Source organism: Microcebus murinus, chromosome 27 (genome assembly GCF_040939455.1).
Source record: "Microcebus murinus isolate Inina chromosome 27, M.murinus_Inina_mat1.0, whole genome shotgun sequence".
Classification (NCBI taxonomy): domain Eukaryota; kingdom Metazoa; phylum Chordata; class Mammalia; order Primates; family Cheirogaleidae; genus Microcebus; species Microcebus murinus.
Genome location: NC_134130.1, coordinates 14,751,149 through 14,758,869, shown reverse-complemented (window position 1 = coordinate 14,758,869; position 7,721 = coordinate 14,751,149). Strand labels below are relative to the sequence as shown.

At 41.8% G+C, this 7,721-nt stretch overlaps 1 long non-coding RNA gene across 1 annotated transcript; it reads left to right on the top strand.

Moving 5' to 3' along the window:
* The first annotated feature begins 4,399 nt into the window (after nucleotides 1-4,399).
* Nucleotides 4,400-7,104, top strand: LOC142864867 (uncharacterized). The gene is made up of 3 exons (XR_012915181.1): nucleotides 4,400-4,528; nucleotides 5,752-5,862; nucleotides 6,750-7,104. It is a non-coding gene; the product is annotated as an uncharacterized LOC142864867 (long non-coding RNA).
* The last annotated feature ends 617 nt before the right edge of the window (nucleotides 7,105-7,721 follow it).

Sequence of the window (7,721 nt, the reverse complement as noted above, 5' to 3'; positions counted from 1 at the left end):
GAAGCTGACTCTTCTTTGGAATAATGTTGGTGAGAGTTAATGAAAACCTCCTTGTCTCAGGCCAATTAAAAAAAATAAGTTACATGGTCTTGGTAGTATAAAATGATAGGTTGAAATATTTTTAGATGATGTATCATGTACCAATTCCAATCACTGGATTGTTTTGACCCTAGGCAGGTAAAATCCCCCCCTTTAAAAATCCCTTTTTGTTCACCTTCATACTCTGTGTCAAAAGAGTTGGTTAATTATTTTATATTGAAAATACAACAAATCTAGAATTTGTGGAAAATTTTATTTCTCCTTATGAATATAATGCTCCATATGAACATTATTCTAGATTACGTTCAGTTTCTTTGCTACTTACTTTTATAACTTATTTATATTAAAAAAAACTGGAAATCTAGACTGTTACACTCCTAAATGAGAGATGGCTACAGCTTGTTAAGTAGTCTGTCTTATAAGAAACAAAAGCAAAAGCAAATACAATGCAGAGGAATAAAGTGGAACAGTAGAGAAAGTCTAAATTAAAGAATATTTTAGGGAAGGGGTATATACAACCACAACAAGTAAGATGTGCAACGTTTGGGGGATGGACATGCTTGAAGCTCTTACTCGAGGGGGGAGGAGGGCATGGGCAATATAAGTAACCTTAACACTTGTACCCCCATAATATGCTAAAAAAAAAAAAAGAACATTTTAAAAGAAAGGCAATTTTATTTTCTTTCAAGTACTGTATACATATGGTAACCTGGGTCAGGCTCCTAAGTGCTACCTACTTCAACTATTTGTGTTGCTCCAGGTTAATTTTTGCAATAGGGAAGAAAAAAATATATATAGCTAAGCAGACAGAGACAAATACATGAATCGGATTGACAACTCTGAGAGCTCCCTTGAATCAGTCAAAATTTTGAATCAAGTGTCTATGTTTTTAATTTTTTAAAAATAGTTTTAGTATTAATGCAATGTCAAAATAAAAATCATCAAATAAGCCACATACTTCCATACACTGTTTAGTCAAAATTTTAAAGACCTCAATCAAGTTCTTTAATATGACCAATAATCTTTTTTTTTTTTTAAAGAATACATTTGATTTATTTTAAAAAAATTGTTTTCTTAAGGCTAGTCAAGTCAAGCAGTGGGAGTGGAGACGGAACAAAGAAATCTGGCCCTGGTTGTGATCAATTATTATAGTTGTAAACACCATTGCATTGAGACCAGGCTGCTTTGTTTTAAGTGAGCAAAGATCTTCATGCCACTGGACACACACAAAGCAAGGACATCTATTTCTTTATCAGAATAGTTCTACAAACTCATGCTTGCATCAAAATAAACCGGTATCCGTCAAGGCACAGGAAAAAGGCACGCGGAGGTGTGAGGATACTTGCTCCTCTTCAGCTTCCGTAGCGGAAGCACGAACGTTCTCCTGAAGCTCCGGCAGGACTGGCGCTGGCTTTGGTGACAGGAGGCCGGGCAGCACGGGGGCCTCATGCGCGGGGCTTCAAGATCTCTTCAAGGTCAAGTTCATCTTCTCGATTCACTCCATTTGTGGAATTATGGCTCCCTCTGGGTCAAGATCACGTCCACTGGCCACGTCTCCAGGTGGAGAACCTGGACTGTCGCTCAGTTCCTGCCCCGGAAACACCGGGGCTGGGTGTGCGCCCGTGGTCGCCCGTGGTCGCCGGGGTGGTACCCAAACCCCTTGTTCAGGGACCGGTCAGTGTGGCTTTGTCCCACTGGGCCTCAGTAGTGGGACAAACCGCTGGCAGCTCTCCTGGAACTTTCTTCAGCCAATAACCTTGAGAAGTAAGGAATGAATGTAATTATTTCCATTATAAATATGGAAAACGTGGAACTAGCTATATTTCTAAATGATTATTTAGATACTTAAATATATGTAAGCTTTACATGCACTTGCGTGTGTGCAGTACATATAAGTAAGCTTTATAGGACACGGACTCAATATTATTCCTCTTTGTGTTCCTAGCACAGTCTCTTGATATCACTGAATTGCTGTTTGTTAAATGGAAAAATAAATGAATCCAACTGACAAACTGTCCTTGTGATCAAAATAATCAGAACTAAAAATGGCCTATCTGGCACATGTGATAAAAACAATTGGACTTACCTGTGGGCAGCCCCTTCCCTCTCCCTCCCTCTCTTCCTTCTTTCCCTCTTTCCTTCCTTCACCTCTTATATAGGTCCACAAATACGTCTTATCTATTGGGTAATTGGGCAGGCAGCTCTTTACCATGCAATAGGGGATTCTTTTATGTTCTCTTCTTTAAAATTATTTTGCAATTAAATATTTCATTTATTCACACTAATGCTTCTCCTATTCCCAAGACTGAAGCAATAAAGTTTCATTTTCATATATATATTCTGTGGATGATAATCATAGCTCATTTATAATGAGTGTGTCATGCTGAGCAATTTATTATATAGGTACTATTATGTCCCCATTTTGCAGATGAGAAAACAAACTGAAAGAGGGATAGTAACTTTCCCAAGGTATCACAAAAACAGAGCATAAGCAAATAATCACAATCTGGGATGCAAATTTAGGCCTGTCAGACTCTAAAGCCCAAACTTCCACACTCACTTTTAACTGCCTCTACTGATGAAGAGTTTAATTCTTGCAAATGCACTTTTGGGGAACTTCATAATAATAGGTAGGAGCCATAGGGGTGTTTTCTTGGATAACAACTATGGAGAAGACTTGGACATGAAAAAAAAATCACCAAATATTAATGAAACACACATCTATTTCAGAATACCTTCACTTTACATCTTGATATCTTGGGGGCAGTAGAAGTGGTCACAATATGTAAATTTGGGGAAAGTGACTGTGACAATAGAATAGGCTTCTTCATCTCAAGAATATGTATTTCCCCATCGTTATCTTAACATCGATATCTTAACATATCTTAACATATTGAAGGCCACGCAAAAAAAATCAGAAACTTTTCCTTGGGGCCACATATTTTATTATGAAAATAGAATAAAAACTTTGAGTGTAATTTAAAGGTAAACATAACTAGAAAAACCAAATTTATTGACTTTTGTCGTCACTTAATCCACGTTTTTAGAATTAAATTGTCAATATTAATTGTAACAATAAGAACATCAACAACTAAGATTTTAAATATGCTTCACGTGGCCCTGAGGTCAAAACTAGAGTGAGTTAAATACAGCTGTCTTGGCTGTTAATGTGTTAAATCACCTGCAGTAGCAAATTGGAGTGAGATTCTAGTTTTCAGTGTGGCTTTGGTAAGAAACCGGGGAGCCCATGAGTCTTGCACTGGGTCCTCAGGTGTAGTTCTAAAATGTCTGAACAGGAGTCCTCATCTGAGTTAGCCCAGGGGCTACTTTCCTATCAAGAGATTTCAGAATCAGCTTCTCCACTCCCAGCCTCTAATATCCTTTCATCTCTCCTTGTTCATATCCAGATATACTTTGACGTACCTTCTGCAATTAGAGACAAAATGATTGGAAGGCTGCTTCATGTAACATCTTAGTATGAATCATTTTAATCAATGAACAACTAACTGTAAATGACAAATTCTTTGCCTGGAAGGGTCACCATCTAGAGGGAAAAGAAAAGTACGGGGGAAAGTGGGTGAAAAGTGAACTTCAAACACTTTACAACTTTGTTTAAGGTCAGACATATTTGCTTTCCCCTGGGCAGGGCAAACAGAAGGAAGCAACACATGCCAGGCAGCTGCTACTAAGTGCTTTCCATACCTTCTCGAGTGGAGTCCTCACCATTTCTCCATGGAATATCCATTCTTACAGGTTTTTCTTTTCTTTTTCCACCTGATCACACAGGTTCCAGAAACTTAAGTGACTTGTTCAAGATCTCATAGAGTTGGGGTTGATTTCAGATTGAACTGAATCCAGAACCCATACAGTTAGATTTATTTATTTATTTATTTACACAGTGTCTCCCTAGCACAGAGCACAATTAGGTGTGTGTTGAGCAGCTGTGAACACTCACCGGGCAGCTCTGCTTCAGATTAGTTATGCCAGGTCTTTCTCTTCTTCTTCTTCTTCTTCTTTTTTTTTTTTTTTGATAAAATAGACTTTATCAAAAAAAGACAGTTTAAAGTTTTAGGGGCTTGTTGATTTTAGCATCTCTGAAAGATTCTGGGTATTATTGTTTTATTTAATGCAGTGGCTTATTTGTCAATGTACTGAGGACTCCTACTTTTCCAGGAAAAAGAAGGCATTCAGCGGCGCTTGCTGAAGGAAAGACTAGCTGTGGTAACGCTCCTTCTGTCTGCTTCCTAACTGTGTGCATGCTGGGCTTTCAAATATGCTTGGAATTTTCTGTAGAATCATAAGATGCTGAAGTTGATAGGGTAGTCAGAGAACATCTGAGCAATCCCTCATTTACAGATAAGAAAACTGGAGCCCGGAGAGGATAAATGAATCATCCAAGATCACACGCGTCATTGGCACTGTGGTTGAGACTGGAGCCTAGTGTTCTGCTCTGGCCTTCTCTTCGGGGTATCCCTGTACACCCTCTCGCGTGAGTATTTTTGTTGGTGAGGTGAGGGGGGTGGAATTCTACAGCCCCATAGCAGCCCTTTACAATGTCCCATTTTTCTCACTTGTTTTCCTGGTGATGCGTAGTGGGTGGAATGGTGGTCCCCCCAAAATATGTCCCCATCTTAATCCCTGGAACCTGTGAGTATTAACTTATTTGGAAAAAGGATCTTTGTAGATGAAATTCAGTTCCGATTTCGAAATGGGGAGATTATTCGGGATTATCGGGGTGGGCCCTGAGGCCAGTGATAAATGTCTTTATAACAGAAAGGCAGAGGGAGACTCAAAGCCAAGGAAAGAGGGGAGGCGACGTGAAGATGCAGCATCTATGTGGCCACACCAAGGAGCTCTCAAAGGCAGGGCAGGATTGTCCCCCAGAGATTTGGGGGCGTGTGGCCCTGCCAACACCTTCCTTTGTAACATCGCGTCTTGAAAACTGTGAAAGTATAAGTTTCTGTTGTCTTAAGCCCCCTCATCTGCAGTAGTTTGTTACGACAGCCACAGAAAACTAGTGCGCGGGGGACTAGAGACAGACTAGCACTGATGTTCTGTCCGTCCTTTCTGAAGTCAGGGACTCCAAGGGACGGGGGTGGCTGCTGATGGGGGCGGACAGTCGAAGAGCTTCGGGGACAGAAGAGTGTTTCTGTTGTGACAGAGACAGGGAATGGGGGCCTTCTGGCAAATGACAGGGATTCTATAAGAACATCCCTCAGAGAAAGGCTTGGGGGCATCTCACCAAACAAAGTGAAGGAGTGAAGGAGGGACAGACCGCTCCTTGCTGTGTGCTCCCGCCCTTCTGTCCTCGACGTCCTCTCGCTGCTTCCTGGGCGTCTGGGCGCACTTGTCACCGGGCCACATACCCTGGGAGTCCTCCCCATCTTCTAGCTTCCTGCAACCTCCGTCTCATTTCCCCTGGGCTTCGCTCCTGTGTTTACCCCACCCCCACAGTAATGTGTCGCGAGGAGACAAAGGCTGCTCGTAACCCATCCTCCCCATGTTAACAGCACTGGCCTCTTACACCTGGCCTTGGACCGTTAGCCTGAGGAGGGGGGAAGTCAGTGGGGATTTTGTGCGGGTTTCACACCGGCCTACAGGAGAGGCATTTTGGAAAGAGAGGAATGTTCCTCCTGTCCTTCCTGCCACACCCCATCGAGGCCAGCCCATTCACAAGCAGAGCTATGTGTGGGTATTTTCTTGTACCCCTAGGTGTATTGGGAACAGAAACACCAAATGTGGAAGAAAAGAAAAGAAACTCTTCCATCTAGCCTGGAGTTCCTCATGAGTCTCTGCAAGTGACGTGATGTCGCCTGTTTCTTGGTGAGTCTTATACTTGGATGTGATTTTCTTTTCTCTCATTTAATTACTCAACATTTCTGTGCCTCAGTTTCTTCATCTGTAAGATGGGGTAATAATAGTACCTACCTCATAGGCTTGCTGTGAGTATGAAATGAGTGAATCCAGCTAAAGATTTTATAGCAGTGCTTGGCACATAATGACAACGCAATAAATGCCGGCTATTGCTGTTTGTTAGGGAGGAACAGCTCTCCTGGTTCCTGGTTTCTGTGAGGAGGGATCATCCCTACGGGCTTCCAACCTTTGACTCCTCCTTCTCCTGGTGACCTGGCCAGCTAGTGACAGCTACTACTCTAACTCCTTTGATTGCGAGGGTCTATTCTCTTAAAAGTCCTGAGCATGAAGAGTCTGGTCTCTCTCTCTCTCTCCAATCAGAGCAGTGGAGTCAGTGCCCGGGGCACGTGTCTGTTCCATGGTCTCAAACTTTCCCTCAGGTGGGCTTCTCTGAGTCTACTAGGCTGACAGTTGGGAGTGAACAAGGCCATGTTGGTTCTTACGAGAAGCTAAGTCCTCCAACCTAGTCTGGATCCATCATAAAGTTGGTATTTTTGTTCATTCGCTGACTCTTTTGTCCCACCTATTGGCTCAATGCTCACATTAGGGTCCCTCAAAAATACCCACATCATTATTATTGTCAGGGAGAGATTCAGCCAGAGTGGATGGAGTCTCGTGTGAGGCAAAAAAGCTGTGTCTAAGTAGGTGCATCAGCTCTTCCTGGGTTTGAAGGCGGAGTGCAGGGCGGAAGACCCGCGTTCCCCTCTCTTCCACTGCACCAGTTTAACCAGCTGTTCCCTCCTCTCACCGTTCCAGTCAATCAGCAGTGAAAGACATCTGCAGACACTCTTTTTCAGGCCCAGGTACTGCCCCGAAAGAAACCTTTAAGCAGATACCAACAATTCCATGCTACAGAGTGAGTAAAATGGTGCAGTGGAGGGATCATGAACAGAAGATTTTTATTCCTGAGCAAGCAAAATGAAAATTCTGCAAACAAATAGAAGAATCAAGATAAAGACCTGAAAGATGAAATGGGAACACAAACTACATAACAATGAACATAAAGCAAAATCCTCCCAATGCCCAGGCAATTACCCTGGTCCTGTGGTGAGTCAGAGTGAGCAAAATACTCCTAGAGGAAAGAGTTTGAAAGTGTTCATGCTTGTACAAATACCAACATCTTGCATCCATGTATTACTTTGTATTGTCATTATATGGTTTTTATACTAACCCTATGGAGTTTGTTGGGGATCCCCTTATTATAGATGTGAGAATAGGATGCCCTCTCTGAGGGGTAATATACATTTCTGACAGCTATAGCTGGTCACACGACTGGTGTCTGATCCAGTAACAGATGAAAGTTCTCTATCTTTTCTTTTTCTTGCATAGAAACAGAGTCTTGCTATGTTGCCCAGGCTGGCCTCAATTCCTGGGCTTAGGTGATCCCCCAACCTCCTGAGTAGCTGGAATATGCCACCATACCCAGCTGAAAGTTCTTTATCTTTTATCACCACCTTTTGGCAATGGTGGAAGTGATACTTAAACTACGTTCTCTTTTTTAGTGTCTTGGGTTCTGTGAGTCTGACTTCTAAATTATAGCACTAAAAAAAAAATTATTCTGTATTATCTTGGAAACATATGTTCTTATACTACTGCCTGAACTTGGAGGATTTTTCTTTATAGGTTTGGTAATGTGAGATTTGGATTTGCTCATTTTAACAGTAATTCTGAATATGAGGATTATCTTTCTGAATAAACTCAAAAGGACAGTTTCATTGGTAAGGGTTGAAGATGTATGACTAGGAACAGAACAATTGAAGGCCTAACAC